Source organism: Ambystoma mexicanum, chromosome 9, assembly GCF_040938575.1.
Source record: "Ambystoma mexicanum isolate Mex_15411 chromosome 9, UKY_AmexF1_1, whole genome shotgun sequence".
NCBI lineage: Eukaryota > Metazoa > Chordata > Amphibia > Caudata > Ambystomatidae > Ambystoma > Ambystoma mexicanum.
Genome location: NC_090931.1, coordinates 1,549,478,945 through 1,549,505,551, shown reverse-complemented (window position 1 = coordinate 1,549,505,551; position 26,607 = coordinate 1,549,478,945). Strand labels below are relative to the sequence as shown.

At 46.2% G+C, this 26,607-nt stretch overlaps 1 long non-coding RNA gene and 1 pseudogene across 1 annotated transcript in view; one reads left to right on the top strand and one right to left on the bottom strand.

The window, feature by feature from the left end:
* LOC138489500 (uncharacterized) overlaps positions 1-24,942 on the top strand; it is a 61,904-nt gene extending 36,962 nt beyond the window's left edge. The window contains exons 2-3 of the long non-coding RNA XR_011274803.1: positions 12,165-12,257; positions 24,820-24,942. This is a non-coding gene — a long non-coding RNA (uncharacterized lncRNA). The remainder of the gene's footprint in view (positions 1-12,164; positions 12,258-24,819) is intronic.
* The window catches only part of LOC138487583 (zinc finger protein 850-like), a 673,452-nt pseudogene that overhangs the window by 240,671 nt on the left and 406,174 nt on the right, over positions 1-26,607 (bottom strand).

The following is a 26,607-nucleotide window of genomic DNA, read 5'->3' as shown; positions in this document are numbered from 1 at the left end:
GTGGTCTGGGTATTTGCAGGTTGTAAAGGTTCCTTATAATAGTGAACTAGGCGATCCTTAAGATTTCTGCTGTGTTTAAAGGCAAAGCGTGGTCTTTCTGGTTTAAAAGTTTCTGTTTGGATAGTATCCCAGTGGCATAATATTGTTTTCCTTAATGAATTGGTGAGAGGGGTGAAAGTGGTCACACACGTAATTTTGTCAGCAGTTCTTTCTCTGGGAGATGGACACAAACAGAAGTCTCTATTGGTGTGTTTGGCTCTTTTTCGTGCTCTGCGTATGATATGTCCTGGATATCCTTGTTCTTTCAGAGAACCTGTCAGTTCTTTGCTTTCGATTTCATACTTGGCTAGGGTCGTACAGTTGCCTCTAAGCCTTAAAAATTGGCCGTATGGCAGATTTTCTTTGAACCCTGCAGGGTTGAAGCTAGAGAAAGCCAGAAGTGTGTTTTTAGATTTGGGCTTCCTGTATGATATGATAGGTTATTTATAACGTGCTTAATACCCAGAGGTTTCTAAGCGCGGACCAAGGGATCGAGCCTGTGTTGCTCCGTGTTGTCTTGCTTCCAATGCAAGCACGTTGCCGCTGAGCTATCCTCCTGGGACAGAGTATAGGGTAGTGCCTAAAGTGTTGTTGTCAGTCTTGTAGATGTTTAAATCCAGAAGGGTATGCTGGTCTTATCATAATGTATTGTGAATTTGATAGATGGATTCTGTGCATTGAGCCAAACATGAAACTCTTGTAAGGTCTTCTCTGTGCCTTCCATATCATAAAAACGTCATCTATATATCGATGCCAGCTCCGCAGAAGATTCTTAAATGTGTTGCTTTCTTGGTAGATTGATTGTTTTTCAAAAGTGTGCATATACAGATTACGGTTTATTGAGAAGGCACCCTCAACAGAGGGATTTCCTTCCTTCCCCAATTAAGGTGTGACACAACAAACTGTTTGACTGATTATTTTCTTTAGCCCTATATCTGCCACATATCATGCCCCTTGGATCCCTCTCTCCGAAGCTAACAATGAGCCAAGAACCAGGCCGGTATATGGGAAATATATTGGTATTTATTTAAATAAAAGTAATAGAATATGACAAAAACCTCTTTATTCATGGCACAACACAATCAACTTCTCTCAGCATAAGTAAATCACAAAAGTGAGTAGTTGAAAAGAACACAATCACAATACTTCACTTTCTGCAAATTTCACTTCACGAAATAATGATACTGATCAATAATGAAAGCTATTATCATGTAGTGTTGTGCGATTTTGATTTTCCTGCAGGCTTAAAAAGGCTAGCAGTAGATTGGTACAAACACATATGGCAATTATGATTTCACCCACACTTTTGGTTTAAAATAAACACAGGGTGATTTAGCGCTTTGTTTTTCAGCCCCTCCCCCCCTACTTTTGGCTGTGTTGGAGAAGTCGGACAGAAAAATTTGAATAATTTGGAGAATTTTAGATTTCAGACTCTCCTCTACTGAAAGGCCTGTGGTAGGGATGCTGGATAAAAAGGTTGGACTGATTTAAGAACAAAGACACCGCTCTTCCTTAAAGAAGTCGGGGTCAGCAGATAACAAGGAATGCCCAATTAATTTATAGCCTATAGTTTTCAGCACACACTGGGAAGTCAGCTTTGTTAATTTTGAATTTTAACAGAATTCATCCCACAGTGCTCTGCCAAATGGGGAATTAATTAAATTAATATTTTTATTTAAATAGGCTAATGATCTACACAGTTTTGCCCTGCCCACTATAAAGGGAAAGGATTCAAGGCAAGAAGACTCCCAAACCTTTTGGTTTCCTAGGGTTCAGCTCTTCTTGCATAGCAAGACTCTGTTTAAGGTTCAGGAAAGCCAGCTGCAACTCAGGACACTCTGGAAAGATAGGGCAGGGGTCTGGTCACTCCACTCTCAAAGATGGCCTCCCGCTCTCCACCATAGGACCCAGTCAGCTTTGCTGCCTTCCTAGAAATAGACAGCTCCACCCAGATGCACTCTCAGCAATCTCCTCTTGTGTTTCTTTACAGCAGTCAGATAGTACATTTCAGCAGCCCTCTCTGTCTCTTTTTACGACGGTCTGTCTCTCTCCTCCTAGTGCATTCCCCCTTATACAGCAGCAATGACAGCACCAATTTACAATTTTGGGGAAGTACCCTGCAATAATTCCAGCAACTAGGATTGGACAGTTGCCCTTCTCTCTCCTCCCAAATCCTGCCTCCAAGTCAGGATTGGTTTAGGGGTCTGGAGCAACCTATGGCAATTCCCATTTGTAATCGTCATTTGTTCTCCTATCAACTTTTTGGCAAAAACTAGTTATGTATCACAACTTCATAATTTTACTAGCAACTGCCATAATAAACATAGTTTCTGATTCAGCTAATCATCGAGAATTATATAAGCTGACCACCAAGTCTGTAGCATGGCCATGTGGCACGTTTCTGCTGTTTCCATAAAAAGCATAACAGTTATGAATATGTAAGTTATTACCCATATCCCCAATTTTATTCTCCACCCGCTCACCAACTCTCACATTTGGAACATGTTCAGATCTGCAGAATCACATCTTAGATAGCCATTACAGTTCCATGAGTCGAGGTGGATGAATTTTATATCTCCAAAATTGGGAATTGCCTAAAAGAAATGGCACATAGATGAAATCAATTTGCCTTATGGTTGCTGAGAAAAAGGCCTACATGATAATAGTCCTTTTACATTAATTGTGACTCTTCATGTGGACAAATGGCTCTTCTCCTGCCTTCCGGCCATTTGTTTTCACTGGGTTAGCCTGCACCCAGAGTTTTTTCTATCAGTCTCTTTGTGTTGGAAGCTTGCTCTTTGAAGTTGCTGCCCCCATTTTCACACATATTAGTCATGCTCCAGCCAAGGGGAACTTCTCCTCTAGTCAATGTCGTCAGAGCCAGCAGGTCTGGAGAACACTAATGTCGTCAGAGCCAGCAGGTCTGGAGAACACTGAATTTTGACACCTTTAGCAGGGCACTTTATTGCAGTTGGTAATTAGATGGGAGATGTGACATCCAGACTAGGAGTCGGAGATTTCCTTGTTAAGTTTCCCACAGCCCGCAAAAGGGTTTGTCTTGGGATAACATTTATCCATTAATACAAAGTGGCTTTTCAAATGTCACTAGAGCTTTGTATGTGGAACCTAATGTACATTGCTTTTTGTCAACCTGCACATCATGTCTTTTACCTGACATTTTTCTGTTAGCAGTGATACATTTTCACATTTAAACTTCTTTCATTTGCACACACCTGTGTCAGCCATTTTTGGTGTCACTGTTTTCCATGTGAAAGGGACCTTTGATTTTTCCTTTTTTGTAAATTCAGATGCGGCTTTTCCTTTGGTAATGGCAGGTAGGCCCCTTTTCCACATGGCCCGTCAATTTTACCTGAAAAAATACAAAGGCCAAGTCGTTTTTTGTTTCAGGGTTTAAAATCCTGCTGTTCATGTGAAAGGGACATCTGTTTGGGGCCTTTGAATGCAACCTAACCCCCCCCCCCCTGTTCATCATGACTCTTTGTTGGTGTAGAGCAGGGCAGAGTGGGGTTTCATTAGGCGTAATTTCCTTTCTTAAGGAGTGGGCACCCCAGTCTCCCCCTCCATCTCTGGGTTGGGGGCATGGCACACCTCCCCCTTTTCTTCCTTCTTTTGGGAGTGGGCACTCCAGCCTCCCCTTCCATCTTTTGGGTTGGAGGGCGTGGCCCGGCGCCCCCTTACTTCCTTCCTTTCCAGGTCCCTGGGGTTCTCACCGGACTCCTCTCTCACCTCCAGGCTGGAAGTTAAGGAGGTTTGTTCTCTAATAAAAGGTAGTAAAAGAGTTTCAGTACTTTCTACACACATTTCTCCGGAAGATTTACATAGAATTTACAACAGCATACAATTATAATATCCCATTTTAACCATTTCACAAAACATATTATAATTATTTACTTCATTTGTACAATAACACAAAGTACATTACTCCCTGTTATATATATTATATTAATCTTAGTTTCCTTCCGATTTTTCTTCCTTCCTTTTTATTCTTTCATTTTCTGCAACCCGCACATCATGTCTTTTCCCTGACATTTTTCTGTTAGCAGTGACACATTTCACATTTAAACTGATTTTATTTGCACACACGTGTCAGCCATTTTTGGTGTCACTGTTTAAAAATCCTGTTTTCCATGTGAAAGGGATCTTTGATTTTTCCTTTTTTGTAAATTAAAATGCTGCTTTTCCTTTTGTAATGACAGGTAGGCTCCTTTTCCGCATGGCTCTTCAATTTCACTTGGGAAAAAAAGCAAAGGCCAAGCAGGTTTTGTTTCAGGGTTTAAAATCCTGCTGTTCATGTGAACGGGACTTCTATTTGGGGCCTTTGAATGCACCCCACATACCTTACCAACTCTCCTCTTTGGATGCAAATGGGATCGAATGAAAAGTTCAAGAGGATGAGCGCCATTTCTTGTTCACTGTATATGAGAGGTAAGATTTTTATTTTCTTCCTCCATTCTGGGACTTCTGGGGGTATTATATAAGCCCCTATGTTGGTAGGAATCTCTACTCATGGTGTTGCAATCGACTCCCAGGGAAATTACTCGCTTCCCCAGGCCTTTTTCCACAATCAATATGATTCAGATCCTAAGGGAATGGATCTTCAGTTGTGTTATCTTTCCAAGATAACACAACTTTAGTGCGGGTCCCAGACTCGCAAAACACCTGGTATACTCTCCTGCCAGGTGCCCTTCTACAGTTTCTTTACACAATTTGGTGCGTATCCCAAAATATTCTTTTTTAAATTCAAATGACATGTGACTTTTACTTTTAATTATATGTCAACTGGTTTGTTTCGTATTTCCAATTTTTAACCAAAAATACATTTTTCTTTGTACAATCTGGTTTCAAATCATTTTCTGATGTAATCAGCCCTGAAGAGGACTTTTTTTGTTCGAAACACGTGTTTGCTGAACATCCTGTAACTTGTTGAAATAAATGTAAGAGATTGTGTAACAATCCAAGATATATTAGGACATTTATTCTGTATATATCACGTTCATATTGCTCTTGGAAGAAGTATCACACATAGAGTGAGCCCCTGGCTGCTGGGGCTTATGTTTTTGGGGAAAATAGTTTGCCAGCATTTTTATGGACAGGAGACTCTTTGTCAAATAATCATACTGTGGGGCTATTCGGCTACTTCATCTAACATATGCCATGTGGTAAATAGCAGATTATTCTCGGGGGCGCTGTTGCACAGCATGCAAAATGGCCGCAGCCTGAGAGTGCTCCGGCAGAGGCTTGGGGAAATATTATAAAATTCTGCGTTTTGGCAGTGTAGCTGCCCGTGAGGAGCAGGGAAGATATCGTCGGAACGCCTGCCGCATACATTACAGCTGGTTTGCGATGTGGGGAGTGAGCGGCGCTGGAGAAATTGAACTTTGTAGTGGCTGATTACCCCCTCCCCCACAACAGCCGCCATTCTTGTACGTCCCGTCGCCTCATCTCTGCCCGGTTGTGGAGCCGGAAAGTTTCCTGTGCTTTGCCCACTCCTGCGTTCTCCCACCGCCCGGCTCGCTGTCCCCAGGAGCGGGTGAACCGGGAGCCGTGGCTGGCGGTGCTCCTGCTGGGCACGCATCGGCGCGCGGTGTGCTCTCCCCGGCGCGGGGGCTCTGGGCTGGGCTCCTGCGCGGCCATTGAAGAATCTCGAACCGCCTGGGGAATTGATCTTGGCGGAACTGCGAGCGCTTCTGGAGGACGGCGGCCCTGATCTTGCCTAGGCTCTCCCTGTGGCCCCAGGAAACGGAGGTGATACGTGGTGGGGTCTTGCCGATCTATGTGCGGTGAGCCAGGGGGATGGGGGGCGAGGCGACATCGCTGGCAGTCTCCTCAACTGGATGGGGATCCCCCACGGCATACCTGCCGAACCTTGGCCTCCTTCCCCCACCTCTTCCCTCCCCCCCCGCACAGTGGCCCTGTGGTGCCGAGGCTGCCTACTGCCTCCTCAGCCTCGTTGGATTACTTGCTGACCCGGGGCCCACGGCGCGCTGTTGCAGGTGGGTGCTCGGGCTGGGCCCACTCCCTGAATTCTGATTCAAGAACTGCACCTGGACGGTACCCTCAAGGCGGTCAACACACAAGTGGCGTGGGCGGAGGGGCGCCCTATACTTCATACTGGTGGCAAAGGACTTCCTTGATCTGGCCTGGGCAAATTGTTTCTTCACCGCTGGGCCGAGGCCCTGTTGACCCAGGGCCCATGTCGCTCTGTTGTGGGTGGGTGCTAGGGACAGATCCTTCCTTCAGTCATCTGATCTACAGTCTACGCCTGAACAACGGTCTCAAGACAGCCGGCATGGGGGCAGTGTGGGCGGTGGGGCGCCCTTTGTTCCACGCTGGTTGCACAGCAACAGGGGTAAATGACTTTCTTGGTTTGGGCATTTTGTCCCTGCACAGCCTGTCCAGGGCCCTGTTGGCGCTGATGCCCCTCTTCACGGCTGCCGCCCCGCTCTAGGCGCCACAGGGCCTGGCGGTCACTATCACCTCGGCCAGATTGCCCCTCTGGAACTCGACTATACCTGTATCTAACGGTCATCTGGGCCCCGCAACTTTCTCTCTTCGGGCTTGTCTGCCTGTGGGGTCATCAGTACTCACTATATAATTCGTTTGTGGGGACACTCGAGGTGTGGGGAACCAGAAGAGGCAATCAAAGATGGATCAATATGCCCGCTCCGACCCTCTGCAGCAAGGTGACGACACTGGATCCTCCCATCTGGACATTTCTACACTCAACCAAACACTGCTGGCACTTAAAAGTAGTACGGACAGCCTGGGCGCCAAGATAGACGCACTTACTTGTAAAGTAGATGTGGCCGCAATTCAAATTGATAAACTATGTGGCAGGATGTCTGAGGCTGAACATCGGATTGGGGCAGGTGAGGACAAAATCGCGGAACTGCAACGAGAGGTGGCCTCTTTACAGCAAACGGTCAAAAGGTGGTGGCCAAGAACGATGACCTGGAGGGGAGGTCGAGAAGAAATAATATAAGGATCACAGGGGTGGCAGAATCCACTCCAATAGATAACATGGAGGTGTTTGTGTAAAAATGACTCAGGGAGATCCTGGATAACCCGCCAGTCACAGACCTATTCATGATGGAGCGTGCCCATAGGTCCCTGGCAGCTAGACCACCCCCGGGGGCCCCCGAGAGGGCTATAATTGCCTGCATCTTTAATTATCATGATCGGGACACGCTACTCTGAGCTGCACGTGATAAGGGAACCCTGAGGTGGGGCTCGGCAACTATTAGCCTGTTTCCAGATTTCAGCAGCAAGTGCAGGAGCTACGGAAATCTTTTCAAGTGGCCAAAAATACCCTGAGAAAGAAAAATTTACGGTATTCAATGATGTACCCCACTAAACTCAGGGTGGTGCATGAGGGGAAAACCATATTCTTCACGTCACCGGAGGCTGCAGAGAGGTTTGCTTTGGAGATTCCGGCCCCCCAGGGTCTCACCTCGCCACTCTCCCTAACCAGACTTGAGGGGCTTGTGCTTTCGCTACACTCGTCGCCTGGTCCCGGATCTCCTGCTGCAGAGACCCCATGAATATAGATCGACATGGTCTTACTCCTCAATACGGACAGATGCACTAAGCTGAACAGAACATATGGGAACCTAGCCTCCTGCCATAGGGAGGCACTACGGCCGCCGGCTCCCCCATGCCCAGCGGCGTTCAATTGGGTTAAAGTGTTATGTTTGAAGTTCGGAGGGTGGGAGGTGGGTCACGGTGCCCAGTAGGTTGTTGTTTCTGGCGTGGGTGGGGGGTGGAATGGGTCAGTTATGATTGTGTTGTCGTATTCAGTGTGAAAGGACGGGGTGGGTGGGTTTTTCCTTCTGGGCTTATAATACTCTATGCGCGTCTTGATTTGGTGAAGTGTCCCTGCAGTCTTACACCAAATGATATCTCTGTGACATCAGACTGTCCAATCTCCGCCAGCTCAGTCATAACGTAGCGACCCCCCAGGGGCGTCATGCTCCTGTCAACTCTGACATCATTCTGCTTACATGGAACATTCAGGGCCTCACTAATGCAAAAAAGACACGTCTCCTTTCCAACTATGTGAGAAATCATCATGTTAACGTCCTATGCATACAGGAGACACATTTGGGGAAGGATCACAAACTCCCTGCCCTATCGGGTTGGGGCATCCACAGGTACGGGTCCTCCTACTCGACACACTCCCGGTGTGTTGCAATCTATATACATCGTTCCTTGAAATTTAAATTACACAGACAGGTGTCAGATAGTGAAGGCCGATTCATCTTGGTGGCTGGTGAGATTGCAGCCTGGTCCGTTCTATTCATAAATGTCTATGGCCCAAATCATGATTCTCCCGACTTTTTCCAAGCATGCTCGGAACACCCACGAACATTCCCGGTGTGTGAGGTGGTTTGGGTGGGAGATTTTAACCTAGCCCTCTCCTCAACATTAGATAGATCTACATTGCCCAGAGGCCGCTCACCCGCGCAGCACAAAAATGGCAATCCAATGCGTCGGATTATTCCCTGTTTGATATTTGGCGCTGGCATCACCCTGATGCACGAGAATTCACCTTTCACTCTGGTGTGCATGGGAGCTCTTCCAGGATTGATTATATCCATATGTCTCTAGAGCTGTCATGGGTGGCGGATAGGGCGGTGATTCTCCCCCGTACCCTATCAGATCACTCACCGGTACTAGTGAAATTCAAGGGCCCACCATCCCCTCCCAAGCAACCTCGATGGAGGTTTCGGGCTCGGGCTCTGGAGGACATGGCGTTTCGGGAGGATTTGCGCCAGGCCATTGCAGAATTTTTTCACCTGAATGCGGCATACGTCCCTAGCCCAGGTGTTATATGGGAAACTTTTAAGGTGTTTCTGCGGGGTTGGTGTATGTCGCAGGAGGGAGGGGTCCTGAAAAGTATCCGAAGAGCAATTGCTCTTAAAGAGAAAGAAATTAAAAATATGGACCTCCTTCAGGAAAGGGCGATTGCCCCCTCTCTTCAAGCCGACCTGGCGGCAAAAAGACAGGAAATCCGTTCTCTAATGGATGGGGAGGAGAGATTCCTAGGTGATCCCGTCGCGGCGGCGAGATACAGGGAGGGAGATCGTCCGAGTAGAACCCTTGCCTGGCCCATTAGACGGGAGAGTCACTTGGAATCCATACTAGAAGTGGAACCCCCTGTGGGAGAGCCTACCAGGGATGCGGTGGAGACAAATGGGATATTCCGCCAATATTACGAGAATCTGTATACTGCCCATAGTAATGCAGGGCACGATGATATCACCCAATAGTTCGATAGGGTTGCTCTGGGTTGGCTTGACTTGGAGATTGGGGTGCTCCTTAATGATCCCCCCACAGAAGATGAACTCCGTGAAGTGATTAAGTCGCTCCCAAACGGTAAGGCCCTGGGAACGGAAGGGATAACGGCTGAACTATACAAGGCTTTCCCAGACCTGCTTATCCCCCATCTATGCAATATGTTTGAGGAGGCGGCGTCCTCTGGGGTACTTCCGGAATCCACCTGGACTGCTTTGGTCACGGTAGTACTCAAGCCTAACATAGACCCCAAAAAATGCTCATTTTATCGCCCCCTGTCACTGATAAATACTGACAATAAAATCTTTGCGAAGTTACTCGCGGACCGGCTCCTTCCCCACATGCCCGCTCTGATCCTCCCAGATCAGGCGGGATTTATTCCAGGACATGCTACTTAGAATAACCTGCGAAGATTATGCACCCTGATACATAATGTGAATCCGGATGTCCCTATCACGGTGGTGGCCTTGGATGCGGAGAAGGCGTTCGATTTGGTTGAATGGCCTTTTCTTTTCGAGGTCATACGACGCACGGGCGTAGGTACCACGTTTCTTCACTGGATCCGGCTTCCCTACTCGGCCCTGCGTGCTCTGGTGTACACAAATGGAATTCAAGCTGCTCCCATTTATCCAACTCGAGGCACTAGGCAGGGGGTCCCTTTTCCCCCCTCTTATTCGCCTTGGCCATTGAGCCGGTGGCTTGCGCACTGAGAGAATTCCACTCCCACCGCGCAGTTACAATTCGCTCACATGTATCTATTGTCTCCCTCTACGCGGACGATATGTTGTTACATATCAAAAACCCTCGGACTAACCTACGGCACGTGATGGAGGAGATATCTATATTTGGGGCTTTGTCTGACTTACAAATAAACTGGTCTAAATCCGAGGTGCTTCCGCGCACAACAGGGGTCGCTCCGCAAGATGTGGGGAGGCCTTTGCTTGCTGTCCACAGGGAATTCGCTATCTGGGTATAAGAGTGTCCACTTCCCCTACACTACTGTATGAGGAGAACTATATCACTGCCCTGCAACACCTGGAACACAGAGTAGACACATGGCCACGGCTCCCTATTTCCCAAGCGGCCCGCATCTCTCTATCCAAAATGGTTATCCTACCGAAACTACTATATATCTTTAATAACGTCCGATATGGCCCCCTGTATCCTTTTGGAATCGCATAAAGTCACTGATGTCTAGGTTGATCTGGCCAGGGAAACGATCCCGCATCTCCTTGCGTACTATGTGCAGGCCATACACTCATGGTGGTCTGGAGGTCCCCAATCTTTTTCTTTACTAACTTGTTGCTCAGATCCAATATTCAACCTGGTGGTGGTCCCCGATGAATAACTTTCCTCATTTGCATATCGAGAGGTCGATCGCCCAGACTGACAACCTCAGAGGCTTCTTATGGGCCGTCTGGGAGCGGCACCTGAGGGCAGAGGTCCAACCCCTGGAGATTATGCTCAGGGCTTGTGATCACTTAGCGAAGTGGGCCAGGTTGGGACTGTGGTACTCTCCCATGATGGCCATATATAGGGTCCGCGGGATTCCTCTTACATATGAGCACATCTTTATACAACACTTTCAGAAATCTACACTTTAGGAGATGCGGCACCACAAGGTACATTTATAACTTGGGAGGATCTTAAGGCCAGGGGCGACTGGTCCCCGGTCACTCTGCTGCTGTACTTCTGCCTCCAAGAGGTATTGAAATCACGGTGGTCCGACTTCCCAAACGCTCCTGAGGTTTCCCCTATACTGGAGTACATTATAGCCCCGACATCCCCTAGAAAGGTGATTTCATCCTTGTATGGCTTGGCTCGACTACTGGTGTCCCCTTCCTCATCTCCATATAGGGTCAAATGGGAAGACAGTATGGCACGTTCATTGTCAGAGGCCCAATGGGGCTTCATACTTGCTCAGACCAAAGCGATCTCCGTCAATAATAGATTTCGCTTGATCCATTTTAAATTTCTACATCAACCGTACTATTCTCCACTTTCTCTACATAAACGGTTCCCACTCAGGTCCCCGAACTGCAGGAGATGTCAGCAAACCCCAGCCGATTTTTACCATGTGGCCTGGTCCTGCTCTTACATTCAAACCTTTTGGGTGGCCATTGCTGATGTCATGGAGCAGATGGTGGAGACCCCAATTCCTTTTACTCCGGAAACCTGGTTGTTGGCACTGGTGGAATTGCAATCATATAGTGATAAATGCCTGGTCGGCATGGCCTCTGCTGACGCTAGAACATTAGTGGCGCGCACCTTCACTACATCAATGGGTGAATTCTATGTCGATGTGTTAGTGGAGGGAGAAGCAGTACAATCGCTTCCCCTTAACAGCAGACCCAAGGACTATTGGCTGGCCTTCAGGAGCTACATGCTTTGCGAATTGAACTGTGAGAGCGTTCCATTGTCACAAGATAACTTGGAGGATACTCCTGCGGTTTGCCAGAGATCCTCGGCCCCAAAGACTGGTTAGAGACTTTGCTTTGGTGTGGGTTTATTTTGGTGTTTTGTCCTTTATAGTATTAGGGCCCTAGGGGTCTTGAACCTTTTGTTGCGTTAGGTTACTCAGACGCGTCATTGTTGCATGAATGTATAACCTGGAAGGGGTTGGGTGGGTGTCCCATAGTGGGGCATTGTTAAGTGTTTTTTCTTTATTCTATTTCGTGTATGGCCTGTTGTATGGAGTGCATTGAAAAAGTTAATAAAAACAGTTTAAAAAAATAATAATAGATTATTCTCTTTATATTAGGGCAAGGAGTACCTTTAATAATGTGAGTTTTTGAAATTTGTTTCAACAGGTCCACTTATTGTCAGCACTATCTTTTCGTTAAGAACCAAAGGAAAGCAAGACCTGAGTCCCACGGACACGCTGGAGGCGGCGAGAAGTCACGGTAAGCATCGCGCATTAGCTGTGATCTGCAGTCGCACACATACATGTCTTGTCAACACATGAGAACGCAGACATTCCACTCTCCCACCACATGCACCCACCCGGATCTGAAGCAGAGAAAGTGGGAGGTTTGTTGATTATAAGAGTTACCTGGTAAAATTCACAACATTTGAATGGTGACTTGGGTGGTAGGAAGAAGAAGCCAGAGCGAGGGAAAGAAAAAAAGGTAAGGTAATCATCATGTCCGGGGTCATTTCCCTCTCCTTATCCTCAGACTGTAGATTAGACCTTCACAGCAGATAATTTCTTCCTCTCTCTTCTGATGCTGTCACTATAGAGCCTCCCCTTTGCTGATTTCCCCTCCTTATCCTCAGCATCATGTCAGTGGGGATTGCCCCCTCCCTATCCTGAACATCATGTCATTGGTGATTTCCCCCTCCTTATCCTCAGCATCATGTCATTGGTGATTTACCCTCCTTATCCTCCCCATCATGTCCGGGGTCATTTCCTCCTCCTTATCCTCAGCATCATGTCAGTGGTCATTTCCCCCTCCTTATCCTCAGCATCATGTCTGTGGTCATTTCCCCCTCCTTATCCTCAGTATCATGTCCTGGGTCATTTCCCCCTCCTTATCCTCAGCATCCTGTCTGGGATCATTTCCCCCTCCTTATCCTCAGCATCATGTCAGTGGTCATTTCCCCCTCCTTATCCTCAGCATCATGGCTGTGGTCATTTCCCCCTCCTTATCCTCAGCATCATGTCTGTGGTCATTTCCCCCTCCTTATCCTCAGTATCATGTCCGGGGTCATTTCCCCCTCCTTATCCTCAGCATCATGCCAGTGGTGATTTCCCCCTCCTTATCCTCAGCATCATGTCCGTGGTCATTTCCCCCTCCTTATCCTCAGCATCAGGCCAGTGGTCATTTCCCCCTCCTTATCCTCAGCATCAGGCCAGTGGTCATTTCCCCCTCCTTATCCTCAGCATCAGGCCAGTGGTCCTTTCCCCCTCCTTATCCTCAGCATCAGGCCAGTGGTCATTTCCCCCTCCTTATCCTCAGCATCATGTCAGTGGCCATTTCCCCCTCCTTATCCTCAGCATCATGTCAGTGGCCATTTCCCCCTCCTTATCCTCAGCATCATGTCAGTGGCCATTTCCCCCTCCTTATCCTCAGCATCATGTCAGTGGTCATTTCCCCCTCCTTATCCTCAGCATCATGTCTGTGGTCATTTCCCCCCTCCTTATCCTCAGCATCATGTCAGTGGTCCTTTCCCCCTCCTTATCTTCCCCATCATGCGCATGGCCTCACAGTGTTTCTAACGTCACTGAGAAGGACCCTCTCCTTATCTGGCCCCTCATCTTGCAGCGCTTGAAGATTTGACCCTCACAGCAGATCATTTCTTCCTCTCTCTCCTGACACTCTTACTATAGAGACTCCCCTTTGGTGGTTTCCCCTCCTTATCCTCCCCATCATGCGCATGGCCTCACAGTGTTTCTAACGTCACTGAGAAGGACCCTCTCAATATCTGGCTCCTCATCTTGCAGGGCTTGTAGATTAGACCCTCACAGCAGATCATTTCCTCCACTCTCTCCTGACACTCTTACTATAGAGCCTCCCCTTTGGTGGTTTCCCAGAAGCCCTGCAGAGATTCTTACAATCCTTCCCTGTGAGGAGAATAGGGGTGTTGAGACGATCCTGGTGTCTGAAGCGTTCTGCTGTATCCGGCCTGCGTCAGAGGTCAGTCGAAGGTCAGTGTGTCTTGAGTGGCACGTCTGCTGCCATGATCGAGGAGGGGCAGGGAGCATAGGGGTGCAATAAGGGAACTGGGCAGGATGGGTAAAAGGTTGATATGATGCAGTTTATAATATGGATTTGCAGTATTGAGAGCAAAAGGAAGACACTATAGGCTAAGTTAAAGAGAGGGACGCTGGGAAAAAAGCCATGTAAGGAGATGGAAGGATGGAGTGAGAGAGGACAGAGGGCACTAGCCTGTCCCATTATCCGGCTGCTGCCAAACACTATATCTTTTCCCAAGACCTTAGAACCCATTGGGTGAGGCTGCACTAACACTCCCCTGTTTAAATAATTGTTGTACCGCTTTCTTCCCTTTGTTTTTCTTTTTCTTGTATTTCTGTTCTTTCTCTGAGCTAAGGCTCCCTTCCCAAAGGATTATGGAAAGATGTGCACTTTATTACATATGTAAGCAAAAAGTAAATAAATATGGGGAAAGGAAACTGGAGGAACAAAAAGAAAAAAGGGCCAAGGTCATAGGGGAGGAGGACCAAGAATGATGGAAGGAGAGATGAGGAGAAATGGAGGGGAACAGGGATAAATGGAGGATCAATAGCAAGGAGAGAGAGAGGGAGGGAAATGCCAGAAACTAGGGAGAGAGAGAGTGCTTTAGACAGGGTGTTGCATTGAAACACAGCGACAGGGCTTAATTTCGGCTCTGGCCTCACAGGTTAAAAAACTAATTCCTGACTGATTCATGGCGTGATATGAATTGATACATTTTTATGCTATGTTCTGTTAGACTGGATGTCTACACGCTGACCTGGTGGAGAGATGTGTAGAAGGCCACCTTGGTTATAGTGAACAGGGGACCTCTATCAGTTAGCCAAACCAATCAAGGTAGCATGGAGTGTGGACAAGGCTTAGTCTCAGGAGTGAGTGAGTGAGTGTGGTGAGGGGTCCCCAATGAAGGATTACACTTAGACAGATAGTTATACAAATATTGTATTTATTTATGGCCAAGCACCATAAAAATGACTATAAGCATGTTATAATATCCCACAACTAATTTAGAATCCATTCAACTTACAGCACAAACAAATCCTATATGTGAACAGGCTTGGTTTGGCCATTTTGGCCTCATATATAAACAAGCAACTACAAGCAAAAACTGGTGTAAGATTTTACATTCATCGTGGTCATTAAATTTCAGCGTCACAGACATTGACTCTCAAATAAAACAAGCTTGTGCCTCGAGAGCAGGAGGACCCAATGGTCTATCGCACGCGACATTCTAGGGGAATTCGGGAATGTGGGTGAAAACTCTTTATTTTTTTTCAAAGACATTATTAGAACGAAAAATATTCCAACAACATGGCACCTATCGTACATCATCCCCATATTTAAAAAGGGTGATAGGAATCTTCCTAAAAATGATCGTCCAATCGCCATACTAGACGCGGACTCGAAGATCTTTGCGGGTCTGGTACTAAAGGAGATGGAGCTATGGATGAAGCGAGAATCCATCTTGTGCCCCCAGCAATATGGACTTAGAAAAGGTATTGGGACGGAAGTGGGTGGCTTGTTTCTGACTATTTTACAAAATAGGGCATGAAAAACGGATGCATCTCCTGTTTACCTTGCCGCTATTGACTTGAGTACGACGTTTGATAGGGTGTAAATTGAATCTACTGGGTATCTTCTATCCATCCTTATCCATCTCCATTGTCACTCACGAGTTCAGATCAGGTTAAATATGGATGGTCTCTTGTCCAGCCCCATTGAAAACCTGAATGGCTGAAGACAGGGGTGTCTTTTTGCCCCGACACTCTTCAATTTATATGTCTCCGATGTGGGGAATTGCTTAGAGAAAAGTTCCTTCATCCCACCAAAAATTGGAGGGACTTCAGTTGCCTGGATAGCCTAAGCGGACGATTTTCTTTTAGTTGATCAGTCCCCAAAAGGCTTACAGCGTATGATTATGGCCTTCCATAGGTATACGGCCGCAAACCATCTTTCCACTAATGTAAGTAAAACTGTTATTTTGACTCTATCAAACAAAAAAGGAATAAAAAATGGTAGGGAGATATCGTAGTTTCTGAATAACAAAAAATTGCAGGTTGAGTCAGCCATGATATATCTTGGTTTTCCCATCTTTAATAAGAAAAACCAATGTAGGTATCGAGAACACCTTCTGTTGAAAGGTACACCATTAATAGCACAATTGAAAAAAATCGACAACAAATTTGGGAAGTTTTCAATAACCCCCTTACTTCGTTATTTCAGGCTAAAAGTGACCCCGAAAATGGTCTATCGGGTAGAAATCTTTCCTGGTAGTGCAACAGCCGAAATCTCTAAAATTGAGTCCAAAATGCTAAAAGCAATTATGTATTGTATTGTATTGTATTGTTTATTTGATAATGCGCACAAAACCCAGGGGTAGCCGGGCGCAGCAGTCATAAGAATACTTAAGCTTAGGTTACATACATGGAATACATACAGGGAGTACAGTTCATGAAGAAATTACAGAGCAGATATACAAAGGTGCATTCGGTGCCGGTTAAGTGAAGTACAAGTTCCTAGTTTGGTAGAAGTTTGGATAGGTCCTGGCCTAACGCTATTGTAAGTCGTCATTGGTCCAGAGCCAACTTTTCACTTTGTATCTAAATCTGGTGTAGGGTAGGTTGGCTCTCAGTGCGGTGGGCAGTGCATTCCAGGCGTGCGCAGCTCTAACCGGGAAGCTTGCCCCACCTGCTTTGGATAGTCTGAATCTGGGGGTTTCGAGTAGAAATTGGTTAGCGGCTCTAGTGTGTTGAGTGGAGGATTTTCTTGTCAGTCTGGCCGAGATATATGGGGGCGCATTGTTATTCAGGCCTTTGTGGGTGAGGGATAGTGTGTTAAGAAGAACTCTATCACTGATTTTTAGCCAATGCTGGCCTTTTCTGATGTTAGAGATGTGGGCTCTATGGGGTATGTCGAGAGCTGCTCTAAGAGCATTGTTCTGTAGTATTTGCATTTTGTTTATGGCAGTTTTGCTAGCTCCTGCATAGAGGGCGTTGCAATAGTCCAGTTTTGACATTACTAAGGCATTGGCTAGGGTGATGCAATTAGATTTCGAGAGGTAGGGTCTGCAGGCCCTGATTAATTTGCAAGTGTAGGCTGTGGAGGACGCTAGGGAATTAACTTCTTTTTTGAGAGATAGCGTGGAGTCGAGGTAGAAACCTAGTGTTTTTACCTCTGTTGCCACTTTGATTATGTTGCCATCAATGTTAAAGGCACGGTAGTTTGGGCTAAGTTTTCTAAGGTTGGAGTCGGAACCCAGGATCAGTATCTCAGTTTTGTCGTCATTCAGGCAGAGGCCGTGGGAGACCATCCATGCCTGAATGATGAGGTAGATCTTATTTACTAGCGCTGTGTCTTCGACAAAGTTGCCAGATAGAGGTAAGAGGATTTGCGTATCGTCCGCATAGTTGGTATAGGTTACCCCTAGTCTGTCCAATTTGTCGAAGAGTGGCTTAGTGAAGACGTTGTACATGGTAGGTGAGACACATGAACCTTGTGGGACGCCACAGGTGATATGTATTGGGTCCGCTGAGGCTAAAGGGGAGAACACTCTCATCGTACGGTTGGCAAGGAAGGATTGTACCCAGGCTATAGCTTCACTTGAGAAATGGGCGGCAGACGCTAGGTGGTTGCATAACACTGCGTGGTCCACTAGGTCAAAGGCCGCTGATAGATCAAGGAGGAGGAGCATAGCTGTTTTACCTTTATCCTTCAGCTCGTCGATTTGTGTTTTGAGATCGATAAGGGCTGTTTCAGTGCCATGTAATGGTCTGAAACCAGATTGGCGAGTACCTAGTAGTTGGTTTGTCTCCAGATAGTTTTGGATCTGGAGGTAGGCTACTCTATCAATGATTTTGAGGAGGAATGGGACTGTGGTGATTGGCCTATAGTTGGTAGGGATGGCTGGATCGAGTGTCTGTTTTTTAAGGAGGGGTAGAACCCAAGATTCTTTGAGGTTAGATGGTACAATACTCGATTTAAATGAAGCATTAATTAGTTTCGAGATGAAGGGTGCTAAATCTCGTGCTGCGTCCTTAATGACTTGTGCAGGGCAGTTGTCACCTTGGCAGTTAGAGGGCTTTAGTGATATGATCACCTTTTCGGTTTCTAGGATGGATATGTTGGTAAAACTGAAAGGTTGGCAATTGTATTGGGTGGCTGTTCGGTGTGAATTAGTCGAGTGGATAATGTGGGCCTTAGTAGGGCTCAAGGATGCTTTCTTCTTTGCGATTTTGGTTTGCAAGGTTGCAATTTTGTTAGCTAAGGCATTTTGGATGCTAGTGCACCACTGTTTATCTTTGGGGACGTTGTCTACGGGAGCAATAGGGTTTTCCATTTCCCGGAGGATGGAGAAAAGTTCTTTAGAATTGGAATTAGCCTTGCTAATTCTTTCATTGAATGTGTCTTTTTTGGTTTGGATTATTTCCTTCTTATATTTGTTGGCAAAGTTGTTGAGGATGGTTTTATTCTCAGCTGAGGGTGTATACCTCCAGATAGCTTGGAGTTTGCGCTTTTGGATTCATAGTTCTTTGAGGTGAGGGGTGAACCATGAGTTGAGATGGGATTCACGTTTGCTTTTACGAAGTTTGATGGGGGCTATTGTGTCCAACGCATTGGACATGGTGTTGTTGAATGTTTCAACTAGTGTGTTAGGGTCCTGGTTAGTATCGCTGGCAGCAAGGGCTGGTAGGAGGAGAGGGAGCAATTTTTCCGAAGTAATGTCTTTTTTACTTCTGGTTGGCATGGCTGGTACTATATCTTGGTTAATTGGTTTAGGCAGTTCTATAGTTAATGAGAAACTGATGAGGTGGTGATCCATCCATGTTTGTGGCAGGATTTTAGAGATAGTGGTGTTACAGTTTCGATTAGCTATCCAATCTAGGGTCCGTCCTTTTATGTGCGTGGGGGCAAAAATGTTCTGAGTCAGGCCATGGTCGACTATAATGGATTGGATGGAGTGGGCTTGTTTGTCCTCATTATCATTGAAACCCAAGTTGAAGTCACCTAGTAGTAAGAGCTGGGTAGTGTCTTTGATGTTGTTAGTAAGGAAGCTAGATAAATCTTCTTCGAAGTTGCCTAGTGGGCCTGGTGGTCTATATACCAAGAGAACAGTTAATGTGCTACTGTTAGAGATAGGTATTTTGGCTGAGAGGAGTTCGCATGATGTTATTTCCGGGTGAGGGGTGAGTCTTGCATCAAGCTTAGTTTTGGCGATGATGGCTAGGCCACCTCCTCGTGAGTTGGGGCGATCAACTCTTAGAATGTTGTAATTATCAGGTACGGCAATCATGAGTGCAGGACCTGCGGCGTCATGGAGCCAGGTCTCGGTGATTGCGAGTAAATCTAAGTTGTCCAGGGCAAGTATTTCGGCAATTTCAGTACTGTGAGCTATGAGGGACCTCGCATTGATAAGGGCTCCTGATAGGCTAGGAATTGTAATTTTATCTTGGATCAGTCTAGGATTAGGTGTGTTGGGCCTCCTCTGATTATAGAGGTCGGTTTGAAGTTTATGGCTTCTTTCTGCCACTAGGGCAGGACGGTTAGGGTCATGTGTAGTAGGAGTTGAGGTAGGGCCTGGTGGTCTAGTTCTTTTGTTTTTGAGGTCATAGAGGCGAGGCAGCCTTGCTCTAAGTCGAATGTTTCTCTCTTGCAGGTTGCAAAGAGTGGAATTGGTGTGAGCCATTGTTATGATGATGGTTAGAAGGGTCCAGAGTAGGGTGCAGAGAGTGAGTGTTAGGTGTGTATTGGTGATGTGCATGTTGGGAGGCAGGTAGCCGAAGGGCGTCTAAATTTGACAACTCAATGGTAATTGAAGTGCAAGCAGCGAGGTATATCTACCTTGACAGTCCTGTCAGTGACTAAAATGCGTGTGTCAACGGCAACTAGTTTTGACAGTCGTGTCAGCGACAGGTTTGCATATATCAAAGGCAGCTAGATATGGTGGTCCTATCAGTGGCTAAGTTGCATACATCAGGGGGCATCTAGAAATGACAGTCCTATCGGAGGCTAGGTTGCATATATCAGTTGGCATCTAGAGTTTGCCAAGCCCAGCAGCAATGGGGCTGCGGGCCACAGAGTGAGCGGTCTGAAGGCACAGCATAATTTGAAGTGGTCTGTAAGCGACCTTAAGGCACAACACAATGTCAAATGGTCTGTAAGCGACCTTAAGGCACAACACAATGTCAAATGGTCTGTAAGCGACCTTAAGGCACAACACAATGTCAAATGGTCTGTAAGCGACCATAAGGCACAACACAATTTAAAATGGTCTGTAAGCGACCTTGAGGCACAACACAATGTCAAATGGTCTGTAAGCGACCTTAAGGCACAACACAATTTAAAATGGTCTGTAAGCAACCTTAAGGCACAACACAATTTGGGATGGTCTGTAAGCGACCTTAAGGCACAACACAATTTGGGATGGTCTGTAAGCGACCTTAAGGCACAACACAATTTAAAATGGTCTGTAAGCGACCTTAAGGCACAACACAATTTGGGATGGTCTGTAAGCGACCTTAAGGCACAACACAATTTAAAATGGTCTGTAAGCGACCTTAAGGCACAACACAATTTGGGATGGTCTGTAAGCGACCTTAAGGCACAACACAATTGGGGTTGCTGTGGCAGGGTCAATTAAGAAATAACCCCAGAGAGGGCTGACCTAGTGCGGCTTGGGGAGTATGCATAGCAGGCCAGCAGCACCATAGCAGGATCCTATAAATGGCTGCAGAAGGCTCAGGTGTATAGACTATAATCTCGGGCAGCATACAGGACATTGATCATGGGGGACCATAGCAGGATGAGGTAACAATAGGTGCAGCCACCTAAGTACAAGAGTTAGCGAGTGTCATAGTGTAAGGCTAGTGGTAAAGGCAGAACAGCGGTATGCGTGGAGTTGCGCTTGATGCTGTGCATGGATTAAGAGCAAGGGGCGCAACATATGCAGTGCGAAGTAACTTTGGGCACAGATACAGCATGCAATAAGGCCTGAGTGCACGAGAGTGGCATTAAGTAGCTTGAGGCAACAAAGCCTTTTCCAGAGTCAAAGCAGTTCAATTTAACCACAGGCTGTGTAAGCGAAGTGGCGTTTACCGTTGTGGTTGGTCTGGAATCCTGCAGGGGGTCCGGGCGAACCGCGAGGAAGGCTGAGGACAGGTGAAGACAGGTATTGGCCTTATTATCCTGGGCCTTGCTGGGAGTGGGCCGGCTTCGCCTACCGGCTGGCGATAGGCTGCTTAAGGTGGCTCAATGGCCAATCGGATGCGAGGACAGTCGGCTGTGCTCAGTTAGGCACTGGGGTTCCTTGAGACATGGCGGACGGCCATCTTGGAAGTGTAAAAACCTTGTGGCGGCTGATGGTGGCAGGGGCAAACACAGCAGCTGTTGGCATCAATTTTAAAACATGCAGGCTGTGTAGATATTCTTGCAGGTCGGCCGATCACTGGTACAATTAGCAGCGAGAAAAAACGAATCTCGCACGGAATAATGATGCTTACCCGAATTCGAGGGCAATTCAGGATGGATCCAGGAAAGGGAGACCACTGCTCCTGCGGCTTCCGAAATCTTTTCCTATTGAAGCATTGCACTATGAGCTGGGATTGCTCACATGGAACTTTTGGGCACAGTGGCGTAAGTTATCCCTCTATAGAAGATTAATTTATGTCTCTGGGGACAATTTATATAGAATTTTGGGAAGTGGCCTTAAGACTGGTAACTCAGGTCTCGACCACCTGTTGAAATTGTAGGCGTGGAGTAACGAATATCTGCTGAATTTGGGGGTTGAAAGTGAGACCCTGATCAACAATCCATTGCATGTTAAAAAGTTACTACAATGTGCAGATTGGTCTAACACCATAGCTAATGTGGTTAACTCAAAGCTGTTTTGTCATTTAGTTACTCACCAGAAGGCCGTGGGCTTTCCGGAATGATATCTGATAAAATACCCTAGTCAGGTTCTCCAGAATGAGATTATGAGAATTCGCTTTAATGTTTGCTTTACGGGTGAAATCCCAGAAATACGGTCTGAAAAACGAGAGAGAATCAATTAAAACTGAGTTTCTGTGTAGGTTCTGTCATCATCCTAAAGAAAAAGAAACATTATGTCATCTTTTGTTAGAATCTAAGTCTTTAATGACAGAACGGATTGAGTATTTCTCAGAATGTGTAAACTCTATTGAGTGGGTTCTTTCTGAAAAGCAGTGGTGGGAAATGTTGCATGGTTCTGGGATGTCGCTAAAGATAGCGGTTTTCCGATTCTTGAAAAATTTCTGCAATATTCTGTAAATTGCCATAAGTACTTGAATCAGTTTTTGGTACAGGCTTGTTGTTTTTGTCTAATGCTGAAGTTAGGGTAATAACTGGACGTAGCGTCCTTTTTATGAAGAGCCTGTTGGGGATCCTATGGATTGCCATAATAGCTCATGTTTTGTTTCCTTGTCTTGAAACTGTTGTAATTTTGGACACTTTGAATTGTTTTCTTTTCTCTTTTTGTAAAATATTTGTTTGATGTTTTATTGAACATTGTTGGGATTTTAGTATCTTAAGTTTTGTAAATGTATAATAATAATATCACACAACACTATAATAAAATACATATATACAGCCTCTGTAGCCAGTGCAATAAAAGTACAATACCCCCACCCCACAATACTGAAAAGAAAGGGAATGGTAAGATTTGCAAGAATACATCCCTAACCTTAGGAGTCCAACTCTATGTTGACTGGGGCCTTGTACCCAAAAAGTTCACAAAGTTCCAAGTAGTTCTGTAAGGCAGGAACAAGTTAGTAGGGTCTTGTGGGTGGGAGGATGGTTCCAGAAGTCAGGTGAGGGTCTATTCTAGTGAATAACACAGCCCCAAGCTTTCAGAGTGCTTGCACAAACTGCACAAACAAGCAATGGCAAAGCCAAACTAATGTAGAACTTTCAAAAGTCAGGAAACCCTTTAAAGAGAGGAGATAGAGGTTCAGGTAAGTACGGCTGTAACTCACCCCGTACTCTGGTTTTTCTTAGGGCTTGGAAGGTCTTAAAACGGTCATCAGAGGTCCCTTTTCCCACTGTTACTTCCAGTCCTTGGTGCCCAGGAGTTGTAGGCTCGAGGGAGTCTCTGGTCGGTGACAGGGCAGAAACCAAGGCTTTCCCGGCAAGTGCATGACCATAAAAGGAATTTCCTGACCTGGGCGGGTAGCAAGAAGGCTACAGAACGAGATGGCCAAATGAACAAGCAAAAACCATGTTCAGACACTAGCCACAGTTAGTAGCCACACATGTTAAACGTGCTAGGGCTAACAAAAGGTATTGCAAAAATAGCCAAAATGCAACTACAGCCACCAGCTTGTCTTTAGGAACATCTAAAGTAACCAAAAAATCCCTTTGAGTGCAGTCTACGGTCATACAAAAGAAACCCCATTGCACTGCATTGGAAGATGCATTGTGCAATGATAAAAAGTTACCAGAAAAAGTAACAGAGTCAAAAGACTAAGGGAAGAAAGAGTTTCCCAGGACTGACAGCCTGAACGACCGGTCAGTTTCCCCATGACTTATGAGCAGAAGTGCAGTGGAAAAAGTCAAGGCAGAGAACAAAAACAAAAGCAAAACGTTTGGGGGTCCATAGAAATGGAGGGAAAGTTGCTAGAAGGAGAACTTGCCTAACATGTTCTATGAAGCCTGGTCTTTGTCTGTTGCCAGCAGATGATCTGCTGTAGATTTTTAGTTTTACCAGGTAACATTTGTGGTCCCATAAAAGCCCTCACAGATCTCCAAGATGTTACCAATGCAAGTTCCTGTCCCTTCCTGGCATCACCCGCCCAGAAGCAGCAGTGGGAAGAAGAGTGATTAGATTCAGAATTCCCAAAGCTAAGCCGACCCCCACCCCAGTGGAAAAAGGGAGGGAATGTGAAGAGTTGAGCCCCAGAAGTACCATGAAAAGACTATTAGCCATTCCAGGGTACAAGCAGCAATCCATCAGAACCCCGACTATACAAGGACAGCCAGCACCCGACAGCAGGCAGACAAAAAATAAAAGTTCCCATATTGTAGAGGGAATGAGGTCCAGGGAAATCTAGAATCACAGAGTTCAATCCCAAAGGGTATGCGATGAAAAGAGGCAGAAAAACAGTTCCAAAGGAATTCTAAACACAAATTCCTCAGAGAAAAGAATAACAGGTCCAGGTTCTGTTACATTTGCTCAATCCAAACACTAAACTGAGGCTTTAAACATGTAGTCCAGAACAAAAGGTTCTTTTCAGCAGCAGTACACCCACTGTAGAGGGGTGGTGAGTAAAAAAGCAAAAACAAAGATGTGGTCTGAGCCCTTGGATGCAGGTGATCTAGAGGGACAGCAGCCCCTCACCCCCCACACACAAGCGAGGACAGGCATGGGCGAGGGACACAATCCACACAGAAGAGAGGATGTATGATGTAGGCGCATGCCTCAACACAGCCTGGAACATGTTTGAGGAGCAGCGGAAGAGACCCCAACTCCTTCTGATATGGCTCATGCAGCGTGCGTGCTTGCTCGGGCAATGGCGTTCCCGGTGGGGTCAGATGGCCTCGGTACAGCCGCCATCCCCTGCACCCTCTCAATGGAGAATGGCCACTGTAGGGAGTAATGTGCCATATTTGCCCGTGGTCTTGAATGCTGACCAGTCTGAACACCAGTTGTTCTTGCAGACATGGGAAGTTGGGTAAAAGCCCAAATACTTGGTAGGTCTGAGAACAGAATTATATTCATGTCCTGCGAGTGGAAATGATAGATATTTACTTTATATGACAGGTGGCACGATGACCAATCCTGAAGAGTCATTCAGCATAAAGAGAGAGGAAGACCTCCACTTAATCCAACCTCCGAGTACAGAAGAGAGAGAGAGAAAGGAAGACGGTCTCAGCTCAGGAGAATGCAAAGGTACAGTGCCTATACTACTGACATTCAACATATATAACAAGTACCCTTCCCCCCCCCCTCCTCTGCTCCAGTCCCCAAAGGGGGATCACATACAAACCTCAGAATTATACCAGCAAAGTGTTCATCAGTTTAACTTACTCTGTTGTGTTATTTAATGTCAATAGAAAATTGAAAAACAAAACTCAGCTGTAGCCTTTGTAAAAAAGCCAAGGGTCTTTTTCCCCCTTTTCGCAAGCTGAGTGGAAGGTTCGGGGAAGAATACCAAAAGAGAACACCATTAGGAGAGATAGGGTGTTCCCCCTCCCCTACGCTAATGTCCTTACCCAATGTCCTCTGAACTTTTGTATGATGCTCTCATTTTACTTCCAGCTCATCCCAGCCAGGTCCTTCTCTAAGATGTAGAACCACCATTACATATAGCAAGAGGAAACCCATGTGCGATACACACATGGGGAAGCGGCGACCTAGCACCATATATACTTGCCATTCTGACATTTATGTTTTACATTGATTTTCCTTTAAGAAACCGGTTTACCTCTGGTCTCTGGGTGGGTCTGAGGCTCTATCCCCCACCTTCCATCAGTCCACGCTGTCCCTTTCCCTATTTTTAATGTCAGAGTTGAGCATCTGTCACCAAGCGTCCGCTACTAAGAGCGGATGTTCTAAGGGCGCGGCCCTTCCCTGTTTGCCCATGTTCACGCCAGCGCGCGTCCTCCCTCTTTCTTGCTGCAGCCATATGGTTGGTTATGTTACCTTTGTTAATTGCTCACCATGAAGCTCTGTCTTTATCTCCTCACTATTTATCTTATTACATGGTTCTGCTCCATGAATATACCTCCCGTACTTCTTTCTCTAGACCGAGGCGTATCCCACTATTCAGGTTTCTCTCCCTGTTTCTATGAACTTGGGGCTTTGGAATGCTCGCTCCATCGTCCCCAAAACAGATTTGGTCTTTTTTCCTTTACATTTGATTACCTCTGTATTGCTGAAGCTTGGTTCTGCCATTTCGACACTGCTACTCCGGGTGCTTTAACCTCTTCCTGCTCCTCACCTTTACTGTCGGGGTCTGGTGGCAGGACTGGTGTGCTCTTCCACCTGCATTGGACTTCTTCCCCTCTTTCATTTCCCTTCCCTTCTTTTTCTCTTTTTGAAACTCCTGCCCTCTTTTTCCGCCTCTACCGGTAATCTATCGTCCCAAGGCGCTCTCGGATATTTATGACCACTTTGATTCCTTTCTATTTATTCTCCTCCCGTGCCTCCCCTGTCATCGTCCTTGGAGATTTTACTATTCCCCTTCCCCTATCTGATCCTGCCTCTTGCCCCTTGATCTTTTCTACTCTCTCCTCTAATCTTAATTTACTGCCTTCACCTGCTACTCACATTATCGCTGGGGTCGTCTGTTACTGTTCACTTCACGTGACTGCTCCATTCTTGATGCTATTCAGTCCCATTTCCTTCTACCCGCTGACCGTTTTCTGATGTCTCTTTTTCTTTTCCTCCTCCACCTCCTACTATTAGCTATATCTCTACGTCTTCTTTTCTACTTCCGTTTTAACAGATCTCACAGACTTCTCTTCCTCTGATCTGGATTCTGCAGTTCATAAGCTCCATTATGCTATGTCCTCATCTTTACATTTACACCTGGGGGGAAACCTCCTC